The sequence below is a fragment of the Psammomys obesus genome, unplaced genomic scaffold (genome assembly GCF_907164565.1).
Source record: "Psammomys obesus unplaced genomic scaffold, mPsaObe1.curated_primary_1811, whole genome shotgun sequence".
Taxonomy (NCBI): Eukaryota; Metazoa; Chordata; class Mammalia; order Rodentia; family Muridae; genus Psammomys; species Psammomys obesus.
The window spans coordinates 17,387,503-17,399,252 of NW_026596040.1; the positions used below are offsets into that span (position 1 = coordinate 17,387,503).

The 11,750-nt window shown below is 40.8% G+C and overlaps 1 non-coding gene across 1 annotated transcript; it reads right to left on the minus strand.

Annotated features, from left to right (window-relative positions):
• Window positions 1-357: 357 nt before the first annotated feature.
• LOC129688244 (small nucleolar RNA SNORA48) lies at window positions 358-501 on the minus strand. Its single transcript, XR_008721893.1, has one exon. It is a non-coding gene; the product is annotated as a small nucleolar RNA SNORA48 (small nucleolar RNA).
• Between the last annotated feature and the right edge of the window lie 11,249 nt (window positions 502-11,750).

The following is an 11,750-nucleotide window of genomic DNA, read 5'->3' on the forward strand; positions in this document are numbered from 1 at the left end:
GGCTCCAGATGGTGCCGCTGACCACTCACAACAGGCTACTCCTCTCCACCCTTGATGCTCCAGTTCTAGCTCTCTTCATCATGCTCAAGCTTCTCCACTTCTCTTTCTCTCCCATCTGTCTACCACATAATTGCACACTGATGGCACCCACTGCAGGCTGGCCACTTGGCACGTGGGGACCAGGGTGACCTCTTCTTGCTAATGGCTGTCCATGGCCTGCCTGTGCTCTGGCCCAGAGGGCAGGTCTGTGGGCATTTTTTCCAGCATGCACTGAGCGGTATGGCAGAATGCAGGTCTCTGTCATTCTACCTTCTCCAGTGCTGTGCTACCTGGATTTGACTTGATTTGAGTTGAGTTTTATGTGTCCTAAACATAAAACAGCTTTGGCCACCAAGCCAGGCATTAACTTGGATGAACAAAGGAGACTGCCATCTTCTCTGCCCTTGACTCGTACAAGAACACCACCACCAACATGGTAGCTCTTTGTCCATTGCCGGGGCTCAGGGGTGAGGGGATCACTGTTTTTAAGGGAAATATTTAACACTAAATGCTTATAAATGGCACTTAGATGTGAAGTCAAGCCTGTTTACATTCACCTTATTTGAGACACATTGTCCTCCCACAGACATCCTCTGACATGCAATATAGACCTATGATTGGTGGTAAGCAAAATGCTCTCCCCGAAATGGAATCAGTCTCTGCTCAAAGCATTTAAGTTTAATCAAGTTATTGTTGGAAAAAGGATGACAAAATAAACTTGATAACTGGGGGCAGTCCTTATTGTTCTTACTGTCATTTGTTTTGAATGTGTTTTCTGCATGCATGTATCATATCTAGTACCAAATATGTCAGGAACAAATGTAACATGGTAAGAAATACACAGACACATAAATTTATATATGAGTTGTAGATGGATGCACAGGAAGCTATTAAATAAATATATGTACATACATACATGTATGTGTGTATAAGTATATATACATATATATGTATATATAAACTATATAAATGTGTGTATATATAAACTATATAAATGTATATATAAACTATATAAATATATAAACTATATATGAATATAAATTTATATATAAATATATATATTCACATTTATATATATAGGTTTGGTTTGTTTTTTTTGAGACAAACTTTCTCTGTGTAATATCCCTAGCTATTCTGGACTCACTTTGTAGACTAGGCTGGCCTCAAACTCACAGAGATCTGCCTACCTCTGCCTCCTAGAGTGCTGGAATTAAAGGCGTGTACTACCATGCCTAGATGCTATTAACTACTTTTAATATCAGAAATCAGTGATGGGGGAAAGCATCCTAGAGGAAGTTTTTTTTTCGTATACACTTCTCTATCATTTTTTATTTTCCGCTAACAAACATGTATTTGTGTTTAATGTGCATAATTAAATGAACATATGTTTTAAAATGAAAGAATGTTTTGAAGAGCACCTTGGTTACATTCATAGATCTTAACCTAAAGTGTTATAATGATGGCTATGGTTTGAGTGTAGTTTCTCCTCCAAGAGTTTATGTGCTTCAACATCATGCTCAGTGTACTTTGAAAGAAGGGGTGTAGTGGAAAGTTGTTATGTCGTGGAGGGTGCTGTCCTCCAAAGGCAATCATCACAGGGCCTAAAGTTCTCATGACAAGTGTTACAAGAAACCTGCCTGGTTAACTTTAGTTGTCACCCTGACAACCTAGAAATGAACTGGGAAAGGAATCTCACTGAGGATCATCTGTTTAGGTTGGCCTGTTAAATGCCTGTGGAGGCTTTTTTTGAACACTTGGCTTATTTTGAACACGCTTCCATGGGCAATAAAGAGTACAAACCCTAAGTCGCCCTCTGCCCTTGACCTCTTCCTCCAAGCTGCTGCTATTGTAACCCCATGCCTTTCTGGTTTAATTATTGCTATAGTTCTTCAAGAATTGTGTTTTGATCCTATTCGTCCTCTTTCCATACTCTTGCTATATCTACCCCCCTTACCTCTTCATTCATTTGTGTGTTTCTTACTTTGCTTTGTTTTGTGTTTTGATCAAAATCAATTTGTACTTCCTAACTATCCTTAGATGTGTGCCCTTACAGTGACACATGGGTGACTGTTAGGGACTACATTCTCAAGAGAAGACAGGTCCTTCCTTTCTAAGCAGATAACAGTTGCCAACGGGTCCTCAGTTGGGGGAGTGATGATGTGAGCAACTCACTGCTCCTTGCTTGGCTTTTGTCTGGCATGGGCTTGCACAGGTGTTTGAATTTTACCATCCCCACTGTGGGTTCATATGAACAGCTGCCCTACTGTATCCAGGAGTGCTGTTTTCTTGTAGTCATCTACCATACCACCCTGTCTCTAAACTCTTTCTGCCTCTTCTTCCGCAATGCTCCCTGAAACCTTGGGAGGAAAAAGTGGAGTGTATTGTTCCACTTCCGGTTGATAATTCTCCATTGTCTTAGTCTCTGCATGTTCACCAGTTATAGATCTCTCTGCTACACTAATCACTATATGTTGCAGATAGGAGCTTTTCTGCTGAGGGCTGAGAGATTTATTATCTATGGGTATAATTGTAAGTCCATTCAGTAAAATAATAGAAATAGATTCTCCCCTAGGGCCTAGGACCTGTCAAGGCACAGGTTTCATGACCCAATAATGGTGATAAGCATGGGTTTTAAATTGTGGAGTGAGACTTAAGTCCAATCAGAAGGTGGTTGGTGTTCATGGTGCTACTGCACCGGTAAGCATGTCTTGTCAGGTCAGTCATTATGATGGCTTCTAGGGTTGACAACTGGGTAATACTAATGATTACTTTTCTTCTCTGATGACCTACATAGCATCTTTTAGGCAAAGAAAGCTAGACAGTTGGGATGAAGCTTCCTTCCAGGTCAGTACAAATTTGATTTCTTCTTATTCTATGATTCAAGTAGGTGGGGCCTTCTGGAAAAGGTTCTTAAGGGCTGTGTCTTTCTGTCTCTAAAACTCTAAGCTAAATAGCTTTTCTTTGTAAAAATTAGTCCACCACAGGCACTTTGTTGTACTAATGCCAAGAGATCATAATCAATTCTCTTAGCTATGCACAGCAGATTAAAGGCAGTTGAAAACTGATTACACTTCTTATGAAAAAGTGGGCTCTTCTCCTCTTACTAAACTGGCTGTCCCATGAATGTCACTCCCTCCCTCCCACTCTCTCTCATCATCAAAAGGATTGTCAACTTCTTTTTTTTTGTCCTATGGAGCCCTGAGTTACTATGTGAGAAAGCATAAATATATACTGACACACTGTCAAAAGTTCAAGTCACTTAAAGAGCCTGAGAGAGCGTGTTACCACATAAGAAAAAAAGAAAAGAAAAGAAAAACAAATCTCACAAAAGAATTAGGTTGGAGAGGGAAGAAATAGACATATATTCCCTTGGGAATTACAATACATTTCCATAGACAAATCACACAACCTGACATTTCAGACCCACAAAATCGTGCAAAGAAGAAAAATGGTTTTTCAAGTCTGTGAGGTTGAAGTTTACGTGATATATAGTTATAGATATCCAAAATCGTGTGTTTATGAACAAATGTACCTTTCTCGTTTTCTTATTTATATTTTTCAGTTTTCCATAATAATCATGACAATTCTTGGGTATAAAAGCGTATTAGAAACTAGGAAAATTATTTTGGTTTAAGTGCAAATTTGAGAGAAAGATGGAGTCATGTCCAGCAGAAATGTACTCCACAAAAACAAGCAATAAATTTGTAAGTGTACCCTTATGTCTGTGAATGGGACCCTCTACTACAGAAGCCATTTGAACTCAAAGACTAAGATTTGTGCAAGTGGAAACTTCTAGAACTAATCATCAGCAACTCTCTCTTCTCTGGGGACATGCTGAATGTCAGAGAATTTGAGTATCTGCTTAAGGACAGCAAAGCCATGAAGGCTTTTAGTAAAGCAATAAAAACTGGATGAAAAAGCTGGAAGCTTGGAGGACCTCTATATAAGATTGCTCTTCTAGCATTTAGTCAAATGCTAAAATTGAATAGGACGGGGGGTGGGGGGTAGAATCAGAAAACAGATCATTTTTTGCACTCTCCTGGTGTGTATGTGTGTGTGTGAGAAAGAGAGAGAGAGACAGAGAGAGATACAGAGACAGAGAGACATAGAGACCTACCAAATTAAAGTAACTTTTAGTCTTTTGGAGATCATAGCTGAAGTACTTAATAAACCTCCTAGAGAACTTTGCCCATTCTAAGCACAGGACAGGATTTTAAAACTTAAAACAACAACAATAACAAAAAAAAAAACCCAAAACCCAGAAATTACAGGACATATTAGTGGTCTGAACAGAGTTAAACCACAGCTGTGTGGCTAATTCTTCCAGGGAGAATGTCATGAAACTCCGGAGGATGAAGTGTTGACACATACAAGGAACATCAGAAAGCAACAAGATTCAAAAGGCCCTTCCTAAAGTTACACAGCCAGTATATAGTCACTGGAAGAAGAGCGTCGCCCATGGGGCTGCCTGAGCCTTGAGCAGGAATTCAGCTTTTACCAGTTACCATCCACCCTGGGTAGACTTTGGTGATTCAGCGGCCTTTAAGTCAGCCCAGTTCCCATAAGTAACTCCTTTCCTATATGCCTTTAAGTGGGTTCAATGAAATGGTTGGTTCACTGTAGAAGTAACTCTACAAAATTATTTATTTATTTATTTACTTACTTACTTACTTATTGTGTCTATGAGTGCTCAGTCTGCATGTATACCTGCATGCCAGAAGAGGGTAGCAGATCACATTATAGATGGTTGTGAGCCACTATGTGGTTGCCAGGAATTGAACTCTGGAAGAACAGACAGTATTCTTAACTGCTGAGCCAAAAATAACTTTTATTTGCCCTTTGCAATTGTCATCTTGGAGGCATACTGCTGAATGAGATCACATTCTCTAGTTCTTTCTGAACTCTGGCCAGCTGGTTCGACTCAGCTGTTTTGGTTCAAACTCCTCCCCAAGCTGACTTATTCAATCTGGCTTCTCTCAGCTTCTCACTGAAGTACTCTGCTTGGCCTCAAACTAACTCTGGAATTCTGTTCTAATCTGCTGGTTCCTTCTCATTCTCTGGTTGCAACCTGCCTCTGAATTGAACTGACCGAACTCAACTCAATGAACAAACTCAAGAAACTCATGAACAAACTCATTGAACTCAACTGAACTGCACTGAACTGCCAGAACTGACTGACTGCACTAACTCAAGTGAACTCAACTGCACCAATCTGTATTGTACTGGTCTATACTAAAATCAACTTTATTATACTGTCTTCTCTAATGAAATTTCTACTATATTCTACTGTGTACCTTCTCTTCTTTCTCTCTCTACTGTACCCTACTCTACTGTATTATCTTCTCTACTGTCTCTCTACTGTACTCTAGTCTCAGCTTTACTGTACTTCTCTTTCCTTATGTTTCATGAGAGTTTGGGCATATCCTATTTCTGACTCATTCTGTCAAATATTTCTCTGATTTGTCACGTTATCTGTCCTTTAGTTAGATGTCACTTTCAAACATGGGTGCTTCCTTCCTTGTTTGGGAATAAAGGTGTATATTAAGGGTATCTGTATTCCAGCAAGAGGGATTAAAGGTGTGTCATTCCAGCTGGATCACACAGAAGATATGATCAGAGCAGCCATATTGCTGGATTAAAATTCCTCTACAGTTCACCAAACTAGATTTGAATGGATTTGTTTCTTAGTCCACAAGGCCTCAACCCTACCCAAAGAACTACAGGCAACTGAGTAAAGCTGGGAGCTGGAAGAGGTGGTCCTCCCCAGGGAAGAGCACACCATTAAATTGGTTAACCAGTCCCTAACAGTCAGCCTTGAGAACATACATATAAGTAATATTATATGGACTCAACAGTTTATAATTAAGATATAATACATAGATGCATACAGTATTAATTAATAAAATTTAGAGGCCATGAATTTTAAGAAGGGCAGGGAAGTATATATGGAAGGGGTTAGAGGGAAGAAAAGGAAGAGAGAAACATTATAATCAATTTTGATCACACAGGCCTTTAATTCCAGCACTCAGGAGGCAGAGACAGACAGATCTCTGAGAGTTTGAGGCTAACCTGGTCTACAGAGAGAGTTCCAAAACAACCAGGGATGTTGTTTCAAGACAGAGAAACCCTGTCTTGAATCCCACCCCCACCCCACACACACACAAGAGGAAAGGTGCCCAATCAAGCTTTACATTTGAATTCTATCAAATAATTAGGCATAAATTTTTTTCAAGTACTATTTGAAAGGGCTGGAGAGTTGATTCAGAGATTGAGCCCTTGCTGCTTTTCCAGAGGACCCTGGTTCTGTTCCCAGAACTCACTCAGTCAGTTTATAACCACCTGTAACTCCAGTTGCAGGAGAGCAAATGCCCTCTTCTGACATCCACAGGCATCTGCAGACATGTGGGTTTTACACACAAACACACACACCCAGGGGCACATATGTGTGTAGACAAACGTTAAAGGGAAATAATTAAGGAAAGAAATTCTCCCTTCTATATGTTCTGTACACATAATGCTAAACAAATAAACTTTTAAGTGAACTGAGAAATTTAATAACGGTACTTGTCAACATTTTAAAGGGTGTATAGCATTGCATGCATCTCAGAATTAATATTTGTTATGAAAAATAGGATATTCTTTGTATTAAATTTTAATTATACCATTCCATAAAATTTAGGGATTACTTGAAGTGGCTGAAACTAAGTTAAATATTAATTTCATCATTTGAAATATTTTTCTGTTTCGATTAAGTCCATTTGTAGTAAAAATAAAAAATGTGGGGGGAAGGAGTTAGTTTCTTTGAACAAAATCCTCATGAATCTAAGAACATATTGAGGCAAACACTTTTCTCATTTTAGTTCATGGTCAAATCCACAACCAGTTGGAGTTTGAATTTATTCACCCCTATACAGCACAGTTACTTGATGAACCTGGGAAAGGGAAAAGCTTCAGACTGAAAGAAATCCTGACCTTATGACATTGTTTAATCATATAGCTGGGAGAATTTTCCTTTTCTCTCCCTCAGTCTTTCTGTACAGTCTGCTGGTTCAATAAAATATGAGGGTGAAAAAGTTTTTTTTTTTTCCTTGATATTAGAGAATTTATGCCTCTCAGTGGTTGTGATATCACATCAGGTTAAACTGCAAGGGAAGCAAGCATATGTCAAGGGGCGAGCAAACGGTGTATTTCAGACTGCTGCAGGGATGCGAATTTAAACTTCACCTAGCCAGGCCTGTAAAAAGTCATCTTGTGGGTCTGAAGGGGCTGGCGTGCTTATGAAATGCAACATGCAACAGAAGAGTGACAGATGATGCAAAGACCAGCACGAGGCACACTGCAAGCAGACAGCATAGCACACCCCTTGCATGCTCCTAACGCATCAGGAAATTTGATTTCTGAGGTATGGGCCATGGTGCTGTTCTAGCTGGAGTGGTCTGGAAAGCGGAGCCGTAGGCTGTTCACAGGTGCCTTCTGTCTAAAATAAGTGTTTGCTCTATCCTGTGTGCTTGCCTTGGTAGTGAAGTTAAACCTTTTGTTCAATTCCGGGTGTTTTTTTTTTTTTTTCTCCCTTCAACAATATCAATTTATTGCTCCAAACGCTTCCAGCTGCAGAAAACCGAAGCTTCCGTATTGATATGCTAATGGATGCCAGGCTTAGCAGAGTTCTCTTCCTGTGCTATGGGAAGGTGCATGGATTGTTTGACTCTGGTAAGTCTGGTGTTTGTGTGGCTTCAGGGTCAGGGAGAATTATAGAAAGGAGAATTTGCAAGATAAGCTTTATTCTTTACGTTCTTTGCCTACTTATGATATTAGCTGTTACCCAACATTCACACATGCTGCTGAGGTATGATTCTCAGAGAAAACAAACAAAACACAACAGAAGTATGTGAGTGTGTGTGTGAGTGTGTGTGTGCGTGTGTGTGTGTATGTGTGTGTGTGTGTAGTGTGTGTGTATGCAGCTATAGAAACCCTGTGGTCACTTTTGCAGAATACTTGTACAAACCACTTTATAAACGAAATTTCTTCGGAATAAGAACTCTGACTTATAACTAATTTATCCCGTCTCTTAAATTTCTCTCTATGTTGTCTTTTACTTACATCAAAACTTCTTCTCCACTGGTCTCATTGGATGGACCGAGGGGTCATAACAACAAATAGGTTTCAGGCGCTTAATGCAAGCACTTGTCTAACCTCCTCCAAAATGTCTCAAAGCAGCGGATTGATTTCTGAGCTGCCACAGTGAGTGAGCTGCATCATTTAACATTCATTTCCTGCTGATACGTAAAGTTTAAAATAAGAATCAACTAAGCATCTTAAATTCAATATGAACAAGTTGATTAAAATGACTCCTCAAGAGCAAGAGAAAAGCAGAACACAAAAAAGATAGATATATAAAGCACTGCATGTTGTATAATGCCACTGAGGCAATCTGAGGGATAGCCCATTATCTAGAAATCGGCTCTTTGCCTTCCACATCTCTCCTTTGAGAAATTTCATCAGGCCCTTACTGGTGAAGGGGGAGACAAACAGGGCCAGTTTAAATGATGTTCAGCTCAAATGTAGTGCCTGCTGGTCTGTCCTTAAAGTGACCTCCCAGAAAAAAAAAAAAAAAAACCTACTTAGCATCTTATGAATATGCATAATGGAGTGTCCAAGTACTTAAGAGTATGGGATGTACATCCCTCTCATGTGCAAATCATTTCATTCTAAAGCAGTCCATATGTCAATCAAGACGAGGATCTATCCCATTCGCACTCCTAGGGACTGGTTCTTCCCTTCACCTAGAAAAAATAATGGGAGTTGACTCATAAAAGAACCTACCAACACCCCCACCAAACAACAACAAAAATCCTCAAGGCTTTTGAACCACAGGCTTCCTGGTCCCATTCTGTGGCATGCACACTATGCTTTGGTTCTCACTGTCAGTAAATCTATACTTTCAGCACGACCACTGTTGTGTGTGCCGTGACACATGCTTACATCCTTCAGAGTTTTGAAAACATCAAAGCATTCACCCAGCAATACCAACGATTTGTGGTCTAATAGGAGACCTACAATATGCAAGTTTAAAATTCCTTGTCCAAGGATGTGCAGCAAAGGGAACACTCCCCCACTGCTGGTGAAAGTGTATACATGTACAACCACCCTGGAAATTAATCTGGAGGTTTCTCGGGAAAATTGAGAATAGCTATACCACTCCTGGGCATAGACAAAGATATCATGCAATCTGAAGGCAAACGGATGGAACTAGGAAATATCATCTTGAGTGAGGTAACCCAGATCCAGAAAGACACCCATGGTCTGTATTTACTTAGCCATAAAGTACAGCTATCCATACTACAATCCACAGACCCAAAGAAACTGAGATGCTTGAATCTCACTCAGAAAAGGAAATTAAATAGACATCTACAGTAGATGCAGGGAGGAATGTGGGTGGCGAGGAGTGGGGTTCAGGTGTGTGGGGGTTCAGAACAGACAACAGAACTTGATTGGGGCAGTCATCTCTGGGATTGGAGAGGCTCCCTGGAGTCTATGGGGGTAACCTTAGCAGAGACTTCTAGCAGGAGATATGGAGTCTGTGCTCATCACCTCCGGTACCCAGGTGGGGCTTCCAGTGGAGGGAGGGGGACACCAACCCACCCATGAAAACTCCTATCCAAAATTTGTCTTGCCTACAAAAAGTATAGGGATTAAGATGAAGCAGAGATTAGGGGAATGGCAGACCAAAGGCTGGCACAACTTGAGAGCCAACCCCTGACACCATTAATGATACTCTGCGATGCTTGCAGACAGGAGCCAGGCCTAGCCTAGTCTTCTGAAAGGCTTCATCCAGCAGCTGATGGAAACAGATGCAGAGACCCACAGCTACACAATAGGCAGAGCTCAGGGAGATTTGTGAAAGAATGGAAGGAAGGATTGAGGGAGCCAGAGGGGTCAAGAACACCACAAGAAGACCTACACAATCAGCTAACCTGAGGGCTCACAGAGACTGAACCACCAACCAAAGAGCAGGCATGGGCTGGACCTACATACCCTACACATATGTAACAGATGTGCAGCTTGGTCTTCCTGTGGGTCTCCTAACAACTGGAGCAGGGGCTGTCTCTGACTCTGTTGCCTGCCTTTGGATCCCTTTCCCTAGCTGGGCTGCCTTGTTAAGCCTCAGTGGGAGAAGATATGCTTAGTCCTGCTTGAACCTGAGGTGCCAGGGTGAGTTGGTACGACTTGGAAGGGCGGGGAGATGAAGACCAGAGGGTGGGACTGGGAGAAGAGGGAGGGGCTGGGGTCAGGCTGTAAAGTAAGTAAGTAAGTAAATAAATAAATAAGTAAATAGATAGATAGATAGATAAATAAATAAATAAATAAATAACTAAATAAATAAATAAATAAGAAAAGACTTCTTGGCCAGCATCCTCAAAGACTGAAATAGTTAAGTATTCAGATTTATTTTGGGAATTTCAAGATATAATACAATACAGATGTCAGATATAAACACCAGAGAGCTCTGGGGTGATATTTATTATGTTTTATTTCCACAATAAATATAGTAACATTTGCAGAAATTTTGATTTACAAATGTAAAAAGAATGGGAAATACCCTCACGAGCATTCTGATCGGATTTTTCCAAAAAAATAAGTTTGCAACAGTTGTAGATGTTTTTTTTGATTTAGAACTCAAAAGCAAAGGAAATTTGACTGTAAATGTTTCACTTTCAGTCTTAAGCTAGGATGATGGACAGTTGCTTCAGAGGCATTTTCTCTAGCAAAAGTTCCGGGCTTGTTTCCCTTTGGGGAGGATGCAGTAAAGAACATGAGTAGTCTGTCTCCTGGGACACCAGATATGCCACCCTAGATGCCTCTCCTTGTCACCTCTCAAGACCGCTTTTCAGAGAAACTGCAGGCAGAGTCAATGCTGAAAGGCTGTCCTTTCCCAAATGAAATTTACAAGTGTAATCAAAATCTACTGAAGCAGATGCAAACAGACTTCATTGTCCTGCCGTTTCCCTTCTAACTAGGAAAGATCCTTTCGGATGAAGATGGAATGGGGGCTCTAGTACTTTGCCCAGTTAGGGATTACCACAGACTTTTCCCTAAAACACTTTACTGTGTAGGGAGAGCCCTGTCAGCTGTGCACACACCCCCTTCAGATCTTCCGTCTGCTGCAGCGGCCTCCCTTTCTCCCACAAACCATAGCCCCTAACCCTTTCTTCAGCAATGTGTGGCCTGCAACCTCTGTGACTTCATCTTTGCAGCTTACCTCCTGTTTTTGCAAATGTTAATATATTTCTGTATTTTGTCTCCATTAAGCTAGGTGTTTTTGGTTTACTTCATAAACTAAAATTATCTCAGCTTCAGGAGGGAAGGCTTCTGTACATCTTAGTCACAGTCCTGAACCCATTCATTTGATGATGCTCAAGCCAAAGACTGGGAGCCAGCTTCCACCTGCTGCCCCTTTCTGATCAGGCCCTTAGGAAGAGAAGCTCTGAATTGAGCTCAGATCCCACCACTGGCTTGCTCCCCTCTCCCTCCACACTCATTGCCTTGAGATCCTGCCTCTTCACATCTAGCTGTGTTTGCTCTTCCCAGCTGTCTGCTACATCAGCTCTTAAGTGTTTGTCCCCAGGCACAGAAACTTGTGAAGAGAATTTGAGAGTTGCTCAAGCTCCCTTCCTTTCAACCTTCTATTTAGCAGTTATTCCAGTTCATCT